Raw genomic sequence first — 14,589 nt, forward strand, 5'->3', positions numbered from 1 at the left:
CCCGCCTTAGTCCAAGTGCTCCTCGCGAAGCCCGTTGCCCCGGCGGAAAACAGTCTCCATCCCGCTCAGCTACTACATCAGTGCGCCGTAGGATCTTTCGCGAGGCCGTGCTCAGGCACACTCACGGGCTCCCTAGTTACGGACCAACCGAACTGCCGCCTCCATCTTCCACCTCAGCACCTGATGTCACCGCCCCGCCTCCCCGCCAGTCAGCAAGACGACACGACTCAAACGGCCAACTACTGGCGTCTTCTCCACGCCCCCTTTTTCCCCCAACCACGTTAATCATCGGAGACTCAATTATAAGGAATGTACGCTTTTTCAACGCCACTACTCACTGTTTCCCTGGAGCTACGACCTCAGACATCTTGGCCATGCTTCCTGGATTACTGCCAACACTTCCGTCTTCCATCATTAGAATGATTGTTCATATTGGAACTTGTGACACGTCACTCCACCAGTCTGAACTAACTAAAAAGGATTTTCTTTCTCTCCTCCACCTCCTAAGCAACTGTGGTAAGACTATTTTCATGTCTGGTCCCATCCCCACGTTTGGAAGAGGCTCTGGCCGCTTCAGTAGAATCCTCAGTCTCAACACCTGGCTCAAGTCTGTCTCCCTGTCCTACAATCTCCAATTCATCGACAACTTCAACCTCTTCTGGAACCGACCTGCCTTCTTTGCAGGAGATGGTCTGCATCCTAACCGCCTGGGCTCCCATATACTTTCCACCAACATTCAACATGCAGTTCAATTCAATTCAATTCAATTCAATTTTATTTGTATAGCGCCAAATCACAATACAAATCATCTCAAGGCACTTTACAAAAACTAAAACTAAAAACCCAACAATTCCCTTATGAGCAAGCACTTGGCGACAGTGGAGAGGAAAAAACTCCCTTTAACGGAAGAAAAAAACCTCCAGCAGAACCGGGCTCAGTTTGGGCGGCCATCTGCCTCGACCGGTTGGGGTGAGTGGATAGAGCAGAGAGAAAAGAACAGCAACAATAAACAACAAATAGACACTGCAAGTTGGTGGGGCCAGTAACTGCACATCAGCGATAAACAGCTCCAGGACCAGGGACACCTGCAGAAGGTACAGAGAGAGAGAGAGAGAGAGAGAGGGAGGGAGAGAGCACAAACTAGGGGAGAGAGAGAGCACAAGGTTAGTAACATTCAATGGTGGAATATACATGAGGTCGGAGAGAAGGGGGAGGGGGGGGCGGGTAGGGTAGGGGAGCTCAGTGCACCAATGGTCCTTGGGCAGTCTAGGCCTATAGCAGCATAACTAACTAAGGGATGGTTCAGGGTTGCCTGAAGCCAGCCCTAACTATATGCTTTGTCAAAGAGGAAGGTTTTAAGTCTAGCCTTAAAAGTACAGAGAGTGTCTGCCTCCTGAACCCAGGCTGAGAGCTGGTTCCACAGGAGAGGAGCTTGATAGCTAAAGGCTCTGCCTCCCATTCACTGTACCCCACACGCTAACACTGGACAACCTGTCCATTCTGTCCCACAAGCCTGACTATCTGACTCCATACTACCAATCCCCTCCATCTGGTCATCCTCCCGACCTCAGCCGAGGAAACCAGGTATACACCTGATCAACCACTCTGTTCTAGCTAACATCCCCAGATACATGGACTCTACACCTTTCCATAACACTCATTTTGGACTACTTAACGTTCGCTCCCTCTCTCAAAAAGCATCCCTCATCTTTGACATTATTCTAAAACATAATCTCGACATCCTGTGCTTAACTGAAACCTGGCAGCAGCCCAACGACTTCACTGAACTTAATCAATCTATTCCTCCTGGTTTCACATATCTCACCCATCCACGCCTCTCGGGACGTGGTGGCGGCCTCGCCATACTGTTCAACCTTAAATACAAAATATCCATCCACCCCACTGTCACCTTTCAGTCCTTTGAAGCTCTCATAGCACGTATTCATGGTCACACACCAACCTTCTTGGCCACTATCTACCGCCCACCAAAACCTAACCCGACCTTCCTGGATGAACTGTCTGACCTCTTAGCTAACCTCATCTCTCTGTCAGCCAACATAATTCTTCTTGGTGATTTTAACATCCACTTCGACAATCCCAACAACACCACAACAAAAGACTTCATTTCCTGTCTGGACAGCTTTGGGCTCCAACAATACATCACCTCCCCAACACATTCTCTAGGCCACACCCTCGACTTAGTCTGCTGCTCTGGCGTCACAGCTCAGTCATGTTCTACCCTCGACACCTCCTTCTCCGACCACAAACTAGTCTGCTTTAACTCCAAACTACCTATCTTCAAATCCCACCTCTCCCGCACCATCACCTTCCGTAACTTAAAGAACATCGACCTCCCCTCCTTCACTGCTGCTCTCAACAAACTTTCATGTACTAATTATTCACCGTCCCTCTCCAACATGTTATCCAATTTCAACCGTGAGCTACGAAATGTACTCGACACCTTCGCCCCACTCAAAACTAGATCTGTATCCTTTACGCACTCTGCTCCATGGTACACCCCCGAACTCCGCCTCCTCAAAACCCAAGCCCGTCGCCTTGAACGTCTCTTCAAAAAAACAGGTTCATCCACCCACAAGGACTTATACCTAAACCACATACTGAAGTACAAGCAAACCATTTCTCAAACAAAATCTGACTTCTATGCCTCTCTTATTGTATCCGCCTCTGGCTCCACGCGTTCCCTCTTCTCCACTGTCAAAAATTTATTGGGCCCTCCCGATACTCCTCTCTTCCCCTCACTCTCCACCACCTTGTGCAATAACTTCCTGGATTTCTTCTCATCAAAAATCGAAAATATACACCAGCAATTTCCCCCCATCTGTGACACTGCGAACTGCCTCCACTGTACCTTACCCTGTCTATCAGTATCCTCCCTGCTTTCGAGTTTTATCATTCCACCCACCACGGTTATCTCTTCCCTGATCCTCAAATCCAAACCCTCAACCTGCAAACTTGACCCCCTACCAACCAACCTCGTCAAGCTCTGTCTCCCCTCTCTCCTTCCTCATGTTACCCACATTATTCACACTTCCCTCAGTTCTGGTATCGTACCCCCATCACTCAAGCCATCATCACACCAATCCTAAAAAAAACTGGTCTCGATCCTGCGAACCTTAACAACTTCCGCCCTATCTCCAATCTTCCGTTCTTCTCTAAAATTCTTGAAAAAGTTGTCCACCACCAGGTCCATACCCACCTTGCCGCCAATAGCCTATACGAACACTTTCAATCTGGTTTCCGCCAACTTCACAGCACTGAAACTGCCCTGGTCAAAATCACCAACGACCTCCTAGTAGCTGCAGACTCTGGCCTTGTCTCCATCCTCATCCTCCTTGACCTAACTGCAGCTTTTGACACCATCTCACACAATATTCTCCTCCATCGCCTTGCTTCCATCGGTCCTCTCATGGTTCACCTCCTACCTCTCTGACCGCACCCAGTCCGTCCATCTCCAGAACTTCCACTCTCAGCCCTCTACTGTCAGTTGTGGCGTGCCCCAGGGCTCTGTCCTGGGGCCCCTCCTCTTCATTATTTATCTCCTTCCTCTCGGACATATTTTTAGGCAACATAACATCAATTTCCACTGTTATGCAGACGACACCCAGCTCTACCTCTCTGCTGCTCCATCTTCTGCCCTCCCCCCTCCCTCCCTCCTTACCTGCTTACATAATATCAAATCCTGGTTCACCCATAACTTTTTGAAACTCAACCCCGACAAAAATGAAATTCTCCTCGTGGGCACCAAATCCACCCTTTCTAAAACCAGCACATTCTCCATTTTAATTGACAACAATACTGTCCTCCCCTCCCCCCAAGTTAAAAGCCTGGGTGTCATCCTAGACAGTACTCTCTCCTTCACTCAGCATATCAATACCACTACCCGGTCGGCCTACTCCCATCTCCGTAACATAAACCGCATCCGTTCTTCACTCACCATCGATAGCACGGCCATACTCGTTAATGCCTTTGTCACCTCTCGTTTGGACTACTGTAACTCACTCCTCACTGGTCTACCTCTCAAATCACTTCATAAACTACAACTTGTCCAGAACTCTGCTGCCCGAATCATCACCAGAACTCCATTCTCACATCATATTACCCCTGTCCTTAAACAACTTCACTGGCTCCCTGTGTCCTTCCGTATAAACTATAAAATCCTCCTCCTCACCTACAAAGCCCTCCACTCTATTGCCCCACCATACATCACTGATCTACTTCATATCTATTCTCCGCCTCGTACTCTCCGCTCCTCCAGTTCCACTCTCCTCTGCACCCCTACAGTGCGCCTGGCCACCATGGGCGCTAGATCCTTCAGCCACACTGCGCCCCGCCTTTGGAACATTCTCCCTCATCGCATCCGGTCGTCTCCGGACTTATCAACTTTTAAATCATCACTCAAAACGTATCTGTTCCGTATAGCGTTTTCCACCTAACTCTCTTAATATCCCAAAGCAGCCCGTGATGTTCTACCACCCTCTGCCTATTTCATATTGTCTCATATTGTTTCATATTTGTTGTTCTGTCATCTGGGTTTTTGTGTTTCAATTTGCTTTTGCTGTACATCGCCCACTTCCTGGATGCTCTGCACTTTTGCCTTTACATTCTGGCCCTCTGTTTATGCATTGTTGTTATTGTTGTTTTAATGCACTCTATGTATTTCATGCTGTATGCTTCCTTTTTCTCTCTGTAAGGTGACCTTGAGAGTTTGAAAGGCGCCATGAAATAAAATTTATTATTATTATTATTATTATTAAACATAACTGAGGTCTTACATATGATTCAAGAGCTACTGTAGTAGAAGATTCATTTATTGCAGCTATAGGAAGCATCTGCTGAATTTTATCTCTAATAGTTGTGATTTTATTTGTAAAGAAACTCATAAAGTCATCACTGCTGAGAGCTAAGGGAACACTGGGCTCAACAGAGCTGTGACTTTTTGTCAGCCTGGCTACAGTGCTGAAAAGAAACCTGGGATTGTTCTTATTTTCCTCTATTAGTGATGACTAGTATGCAGCTCTGGCTTTATGGAGAGCTTTTTTATATGTTAATATAACAACGTTTTTCAGAGGGGCCACAGTATCAAGCATTTCACGCAGTGAGACTACAGCACTGTCAACAATATGATCAATTTGGTAGGTAGTGGGATTGAGGCAGCTGCCCTCCACTGTGTTGGCACATGGCATAGATGTAAATAAAAATGGAGTCATTATCTTAAATTTATTAACAGCGTTGTCAGATAAACATCTGCTGTAGTGGAATTTTCTTCCAAACGCTGCATGATCCATCATCTTAAATTCAAAAGTTATTAAAGAATGATCTGACAAAACAGGATTTTGGGGAAAAACTATTAAATGTTCAGTTTCGATGCCATAGGTCAGAACAAGATCAAGGGTGTGACTGAAACACCAATTGAATCTAATAGAGAATTAAATGCAATGCTGAGGCTGTTATTTTCAACATCTACATGAATGTTAAAATCTCCCACTATAATGACTTTATCTGATCTAAGCACTAAATCAGACAGGAAGTCAGGGAATTCAGTTAAAAACTCTGAGTAAGGGACAGGTGGACGGTACACAATGACAAGTAGAACTGGTTTTTGTGTTTTCCAGTTTGTATGTGAGAGACTAAGAGTGAGGCTCTCAAATGAGTTATAACTGTTCTGAGGATGAAAGTTTAATAATAAGTTTGACTGGAAGATTGTAGCTACTCCTCCACCTCGACCTGTGCTTCGAGGAACATGACAATTTTTATGACTGAGGGGGGTTGATTCATTCAGACTGACATATTCATCCTGCTGTAGCCAGGTTTCAGTAAGACAGAGTAAGTCAGTTTGGTGATCAGCTATCAAATCATTTAGAGATTTAGATGAAAGAGACCTAATATACAGTATAGAGTACTTAGTCTTGTAATAGTGTGCAAACCTACCAGTAACAAATGTAGGCATACTGCACTGAGGTAATGAACCTGGATCTATAAAAGCTTTTTTGCAGAATATAAAGACACAGCTGAATTAACTATGGGGAATATGCAGAAATAATTAGTTATGCTGTGCTCAGTAGGACTGTAAACATGTGGTTCACTCAATATAGTTTCTCTTTTCAATTTCCACAGCAAGGTCAGGGACCGGTGATGCACTGACAAAAGCTGGTAAATGTGTCTTATATGAGAGGAATGCTCATCCAGTTGTTAAGCAGAATGGTGAGGAAAATTAAAATGCACTTCCTCTAAAGTGGCTCCATCTCAAAGGAAAGGGGAGCTTCTGGAATATTTAATAGCACGGTGAACAGTGTAAAGATGGGGAGCCATCTTCATGGACAACTTGCCATTACTGGTTTAGTTTACAAAGGCACATTCTACCCACACAAAATGCCAAAGCAAGTTGCAAAAAGACTCAACTGGCTAATCACATTTAGTTTCCATAAAACCTGCCTGGTATTTTTTTATACTATTTTGTTATATAAAAATCTAACTACCATTTTCAGTTTCAGTGAAATTCAGAATCCACTAAATAATGTTTCATTTCTATTTTCAGTTGTTTTTTTTTTTTACTGAACCAAACCTTAGCTTCATGATCACTTTTAGCATTTTGAGGAGAATAATTTCCTCAAAATGAAAACTGTTCAGTTAGTCTTTTTTTTAACCAGATATGCATTGGGGAAAAAGGAGTTGGGTGACTTTTCTAGTCTTGACTGGTGTCTGCAGGCTTCCTCCAACATCTTATTATCGTGTGGCAAAGTCCAGGATTAAAAAAGCTGCAAATTACCTGCTGCTGCTTGTAAAGCTCTGCTGTGAATTTCAGGTAATAAGTGAAGAAAACTTAGATAAGCTTTTTAACTGTTCGATCAATTCAGAGCTTCTTTATCTGGATTTTAGCAGTTGGAGTGCAGCTTTTATCACATAAAACTTAAACTGTAATAGGATTTTGAAAAGAAAGTAGGAACATGCCATGTTATTTCATTTGATTAATTAGTGTGTTTGTGGTGTGCTTTGTAAATGATAACAAATTCAAATTCACTTACAAATGGAAACATATTATAAAGTATATTTGTCGTATTGGTGTATGAGTTGATAATGTATTCGGTTTCGCGTGACAGCCTGCAGCTCTGTGTAGCCACTAGTGTCCCAGATGCATTCATAATGTGACTGTCTAAAAATACCTTTCTAGGTTGATAGATATGTCACTCATTTTAAAATCAATCATCGAAGACACATACATCAGCTTGTGAGACACCTTCAAATAGAAATAAATTATTTTGAGATTAAGGACCATGTGACATAAAAAAATATGTCAAGGTTTATTTATGGCTCAAAAATACAGTTTTTACAGTATTTGACTTCGGCATTGATGCTAGATGTAGCAATTATTCTCTACAAGTACCTTATCTTGCTTTGGGCTGTGATCCGATTGAGTGTAACAGTTCTCTTGTCGGGTGTGCTGAATATATTGGCAGGTCAATAATTGATTCAACATCCAGCAGGAAGCCAGTCAAATAAACTCTAAGGGGTGCTGTGCTTCCTGTCACAGGTTCATCTAACTGACTTAATTCTGCTTTGTGGATCCTTTGAAAAGTTACACAGCAAGGATCAGTGGAATTAAAACATGAGAGTATTTTATGTGTTTTTTTGTGTTTCTATTAGCAAGTCTGCATGTAATTACCCCAATAAGCTTAGATATCACCCCCACAGTGGAACTGGCCTTAATGGTGTCCATGAGAAACCATAAAGCAGTTTCATACTGTATGATTTACATGAGTGTACAGTAAGGAAACCTTTACATCCCTGTATTTTTCAATTAAGTTTGCTGTATCTGCTGTTGCGCAACAATTTATTGAAGTGCTGTTTGAAAGGCTTGTATTTCTTTTAAAGCAGTAGTTCAACCCATGCTGACTCTAGAAAATTAGCAAAGAAAACTACACACACACACACACACACACACACAACAAAAGTCATGCATGAATCGTTAGCGAAGAGAAAACGAGTTAAGATGAAAGTATATGAGGAAGACAGGGAGAAATGTAGATGAGAAATGTTTGGGCTGGATTGAGTTTTCAGTTTAGGCTCAGAGATAGGGAGTGACTGTGTCCTGTCAGGGGTGGAGAGGTCATTACACCACTGGAAACATCAGGAGAGGAGAGCTGAGGTTTTGAATTTAAAATAAGGAGTCAAGAAGCTTGTGAGAAGGGGATGAAATGGGAGAGTTTAGTGTGGATTAAAATGAGACAGGCTGCAGAGGCTGGAGAAAGGTCTTTCAGGAACCCAGTCAGCAGGGAGCTGTATTAGTACAGATAAGCAGTGAGTAGAATTTGGACAAGAAGAAAAGATGAGGAAGAGGTAGTGGTTGTGACTGCATTGTGCACAAATTCACATCAAGTTTATTGGTAGTCTGAGCAGTCAACTGTTTGGCGTTGTCAGTGAAACCAAGGTCTTCTGCAAAAGTTAGGATTTGCAGAAGAAGAAGAACTGAGATTGATGTGCTTGGCAGGCAACCAGCTGCAGATGTCAGCTAGAGGTGCAAGCCTCAATTTGTGTGTCGATAGGAGAAAAGAAGGATTTGGTGTTGTCAGCATTAACAATGGTAGAAAAACTTGAGATGTGATAGTGGAGTTGGGGACAAGAAGAGCAGCAGAGGGACTGCTGACCTGAGGATGTAACTAATAGTGGGGATGCAAGTGAGGGCAGAACTGTGTGTCAATTAGACTCTGGTGAGCAAACATGGCAAACATGGTAAGGAGAATTTAGGCTGACTATAGTTGACAGAAAGGGATGGTATGAGGTGCTGCTGGAGAAGGATTTCAAGGCCTCACATTAGAAGACCAAAAAAGAGAAGGTCACTTACAGTTTTCAATCAGTAGAGTGAGAGGATGAGCAAAAGTGACAGCTGGAAAATCATACAGTAGATGTAATTAACATTTTGAATAGGGCACAGTGAAGGTGTAGCTAGTTTCCACTGACAATTTGATTTCAGTACATTTCTGTGGAAATTTGACTGAGACAGATGCAATAAAGAAAGGGGAGAAATTAAAAGTGCATGAGACATTTGTGCAGCTTTCTGCCTCTTTCTGTCAGCAGTGGGAGGGCCATAACAATTCATTTTCCAAGGTTTTCAGACAGCCAAGCTGTACAAGGAAATCCTGATAGTGAAGGTCAAAAGAAGAACAGAGGACTGAGGGCTAGTTCACTCTGTGAAGTTAGAGAGGAATACTGCAGGCTGTAGATTTTGCTAAGCAGTGTTAATGTGAAACCAGATTACAGGGGCTAGTTGAGACAGGAATATGAAGGACACATAGTGATATCCAGAAAGTGAGCCAAAGCTGCAAAAATCAAGGCACACAAAAGATAGAGTTATAATGTTATTAGCATCAAAATAAACTGGAAAATGGAAAAAATGCCACCTTGTTTGTAGTGATAATGATAGCTGCACCATATTTGATACAAGCTAAGTGGAGATGAGAGCTTATAATGCAGTATGATAGGCTATTTATTACACAAAAATACTGTATAAGTGATGAAATATTTGTCAGATATGAACAGAACTTTGGACATAAATATTACAGATAATAAAACATCTAAGAACTCATAAGATAAGATAAGATAAGATAAGATAAGATAAGATAAGATAAGATAAGATAAGATAAGATAAGGTAATTGAGGACATATTTACCCAAACCATGATCTTTACCTAAACCTAACCAAGCTGCTTTGTGCCTCAACCTTAGCCACATGTGTATTATTGTTATCAAAATCATAAAGGTCTTATACACCACTGCCATTATCCTCCACATTTATTATTGTAACCATGATGGTCAAGGTTCAGTATGCCATCAACAGTATACTCCACATGTTTATTATTGTAACCATGATGACAAACAGATGGTGTGTCTGCCACTGGTAGGGGTGCTAATGCTTGTATGGGTTATATCATAATGTACAAGCAAACAACATGTATAGTCATTTAGGTGGGAAGACTTGTTGGGAATTACAGATGGCTTAGCACTAAACAGACTGCTTAGCTTGCTGAATTAACTAGAACAGTGATATCCTTTAAAGTCAGATGTGTTTACTATTCATACTGTAGTTTTTAATGGAGACTTGTGTGAAGACATTTGTATTTTTTAAAAAAGTCTTGATGTATGAAACTGAACCAGGAACTTGATGATCATAAGCAAGTTATAAGTCCTTAATTGAGAAAGAAGTGGTATGACATATACTAGAGGAGAGCTTAACATATGATGGAGAAGAGACTGAGGCATTGTGCTGCATAGAGACAGCAGCAAGTGTTTCTGTCTTGTCTGAGGTGATCAATGTCTGTGCGGCAGCACAGAGTGATGGCAGAAGGTAGAGATGGGACAGATGAGCTCTGGTGTTTGGACTGCTGACTGACAGCTCCAGTCTCCTATCACTACAATAGATTGAGTGCATGCTGGCCTGAAGGGTTGAAAAGCTTTAAACTGACTTTACTGTTGGGGACAGATGGCCACATCCTCTGAAAAAGCAGGTTGAGAGGAGAAGTAGATGAGGACATGGCGAAGGGAAAAGTAATAAAAGCAAACAGGCAGGATGACATGGATTTACTCTGTCCTTCCTAAATGGACTCCTGTGGATTAGCTGCCTTGTTTTTGTGCAGCTGTTTAAGTTAAACAAGGCTGCAACTTTAGTATAGTCACAAGAGAAAAAGCTGAGATCAAGTAATATTCTGATTGTAATAATAAACGGAGTCAGCAGTGAGCAAATGGCTCAGTGGGGAAGGAAGTGTCACTCTTTATAAACTGGATGTGAAACACAGCAATGCACCTGTCAGCTGAGTGCAACAGCAAGGTAACAGCTTAATACAGTTTACTCACACAAGGTACATACCAAGCCCAGACAGCACACAAGAGTTGTGACGCATGGGAATTTTATTTATACAGAACACTTCACTGGGGTGAAACTGTACTTTAAATTAAACAAGTGATGTGAGGATATATTCAATAAAATACTGAAACGGGAAGAACCATTCATCCTCCAAATCCACACAAACCATACCACCATTCCCCATATACAGACACACATAGACTGGGTTTGACTATGGTTGAGTTCTAATATCTGACAGACTTGGGATTGATGTCTAAATTCTTCCATGGCTCTAGTTCTTTATTAGCTTAAATACAAATTTGAATAAATTCTGGTTAAACTAAGAGGTTTTCAAACTAAAAAGGTCTGATTGAGCTACAACATCAAATAGCTCAGCTCCCATCACTTGAGTAATAAATGTTGGTTAGCAATTATTAAAAAAAACACACAATATAGAGCATGTTTTCCACTTTTTGATCATTCAGTGCCACTGGGCATCGGATGTCACTAATTTGTTACCATGGACATAGTGATCAGCACCATGGACATAGTGATCAGCACAGTGTTTTAAATTTCTATGAAGTAGGAGTACAAGAAATGGCCCTGAAAAAATTTACAGCTTTTCTAATTTGTTTAAGATTTAAAACCACTGAGGGAAACAGGTATTGGAAATGTTCAGCACAGCATGTGAGGAAGACAGAAGACAGAGTTAGCTGCCTTTGAAAACCATAAGTGGGGCAGCAGTTACCCCCACAAAAATCACATACAATACTGTTTTTTCTGGGTCAGCCAGAAGACGATTGCTCCCTTCCTTTTCCTACTTATTAACATTATTTATCCAGATAATTTTGGATTAACTGAGTTGGTCAAAGGTAAGCTAACCTTTAAACAAGTCACCTCCTGTTATAATGTCTTTAGCAGCACAGTATTGAGATGTTCTGCTTCTTTTGGTGAAAGTATCCACACCCCTATATGTTTGTTCTGTTTTGTTGCATTACAACCTGGAGGTACAATTTTGGGGAGGTTTGTACTATTTGACTCACACGACATGATTTTGGCTTTGAAGGTGAAAAATATTTGTTACTGTGATACAAACATTATTTAAAACAGAAATCTGGAGGGTGTAGTATTCATCGCTCTAGCTGTGAAGCCCCTAAACAAGATGTGGTCCAACAATTTAATTTTAGAAGCTTCAGAATTACTTCAGTATGGTCCACCTGTGTGCTACATGATCTGTCACATGATGTCAATATAAATATACCTGGTCTGAAAGTCTGCAAAATTACTATGCAAGCAACATGAAGAACAAAGAGCTCTTCAGACAGGTCAGAGACAAAGTTGTGGAAAAGTATAGATCAGAATTGGTTTATAAAAAATATCCCAAACTTTGGACATCCCACACGGTGCCATTACATCAATTTGACCTCAATGGAAAGAATATAGCGCCACTACAAACCTGCCAGGAAAAAGGCTGCTTATCAAAACTCACAGACTGGGCATCAGTGATGCAACAAAAACCTCAAAAATAGCACTGAAGCCGCAAAGATCCAGAGTGGAGAGGGGACTAGCTGTCTAGTTGCAGCACTAAAAACTAATGACATAGTTTTCATGCACCCTCAAGATTTCTGTCTTAATTATGTTTGTATCACAATAGCAAATATTTTGCGCTTTTAAAGTGATAAGACTGTTGTGTGAATGAAACCTAAAAACATTGGAAACATTTTACAAAACAGGGCACACACCAAGGGGAGTGAATACTTCCACAACGCCCTGTACATACAACAGGCATTCAATGATAAACGGGGCTGCAATATTTGCTGAAACATAAACACTTTCTATGTTGACCAGCTCTACCATACATTTACAGTTTTTAAGGATTACAACAGTACGACTAACCTATGTATCTCATTATTTGAGAGTATTCTAAAGAAACGCCCTTTGACATCCTAAGTCCCGAATAAGACTGGAGGCCAGCTGTAGTTGGTTTGGTAGCATGAAAACTGAAAAGTTGTCCTATTCCTGATTTTTTAAATGTTGATCACTCCCCTTCAACTTTTCATCTCCACGTTCAGAACTTTTTCTAACCACTGCACTTACACATGACAAAAGTGAAGTAGTTTCAAAGGTCTCCTCATGTTTCCTCAGATGTTTTATGAAACACAGCTTTTTAACATTTTGAGACTCCAGATCAGATTAATATCATAAGTCTCCATATTAAACGAAAAGACAGGAGATGCATTTTTTTTGGGGTGGCGGGGGGGGGGTCTCCAGCCCGTGTAGCCTACAGCATACAGTGGGTACGGAAAGTATTCAGACCCCTTTAAATTTTTCACTCTTTGTGTCATTGCAGCCACTTGCCAAAATCAAAAAAGTTAATTTTATTTCTCATTAATGTACACTCAGCACCCCATCTTGACAGAAAAAAACAAATGTAGAAATTTTTGCAAATTTATTAAAAAAGAAAAACTGAAATATCACATGGTCATAAGTATTCAGACCCTGTGCTCAGTATTGAGTAGAAGCACCCTTTTGAGCTAGTACAGCCATGAGTCTTCTTGGGAATGATGCAACAAGTTTTTCACACCTGGATTTGGGGATCCTCTGCCATTCTTCCTTGCAGATCCTCTCCAGTTCTGTCAGGTTGGATGGTGAACGTTGGTGGACAGCCATTTTCAGGTCTCTCCAGAGATGCTCAATTGGGTTTAGGTCAGGGCTCTGGCTGGGCCAGTCAAGAACGGTCACAGAGTTGTTCCGAAGCCACTCCTTTGTTATTTTAGCTGTGTGCTTAGGGTCATTGTCCTGTTGAAAGGTGAACCTTCGGCCCAGTCTGAGGTCCTGAGCACTCTGGAAGAGGTTTTCTTCCAGGATATCTGTGTACTTGGCCGCATTCATCTTTCCTTCAATTGCAACCAGTCGTCCTGTCCCTGCAGCTGAAAAACACCCCCACAACATGATGCTCCCACCACCATGTTTCACTGTAGGGATTGTATTGGGCAGGTGATGAGCAGTGCCTGGTTTTCTCCACACATACCGCTTAGAATTAACGCCAAAAAGTTCAATCTTGGTCTCATCAGACCAGAGAATCTTATTTCTCATAGTCTGGGAGTCCTTCATGTGTTTTTTGGCAAACTCTATGCGGGCTTTCATGTGTCTTGCACTGAGGAGAGGCTTCCGTCGGGTCCCTCTGCCATAAAGCCCCGACTGGTGGAGGGCTGCAGTGATAGTTGACTTTGTGGAACTTTCTCCCATCTCCCTACTGCATCTCTGGAGCTCAGCCACAGTGATCTTTGGGTTCTTCTTTACCTCTCTCACCAAGGCTCTTCTCCCACGATTGCTCAGTTTGGCTGGACGGCCAGGTCTAGGAAGAGTTCTGGTCGTCCCAAACTTTTTCCATTTGAGGATTATGGAGGCCACTGTGCTCTTAGGAACCTTGAGTGCTGCAGAAATTCTTTTGTAACCTTGGCCAGATCTGTGCCTTGCCACAATTCTGTCTCTGAGCTCCTTGGGCAGTTCCTTCGACCTCATGATTCTCATTTGCTCTGACATGCACTGTGAGCTGTAAGGTCTTATATAGACAGGTGTGTGCCTTTCCTAATCAAGTCCAATCAGTTTAATTAAACACAGCTGGACTCCAATGAAGGAGCAGAACCATCTCAAGGAGGATCAGAAGAAATGGACAGCATGTGAGTTAAATATGAGTGTCACTGCAAAGGGTCTGAATACTTATGACCATGT

This window comes from Mastacembelus armatus, chromosome 14 (genome assembly GCF_900324485.2).
Source record: "Mastacembelus armatus chromosome 14, fMasArm1.2, whole genome shotgun sequence".
NCBI lineage: Eukaryota > Metazoa > Chordata > Actinopteri > Synbranchiformes > Mastacembelidae > Mastacembelus > Mastacembelus armatus.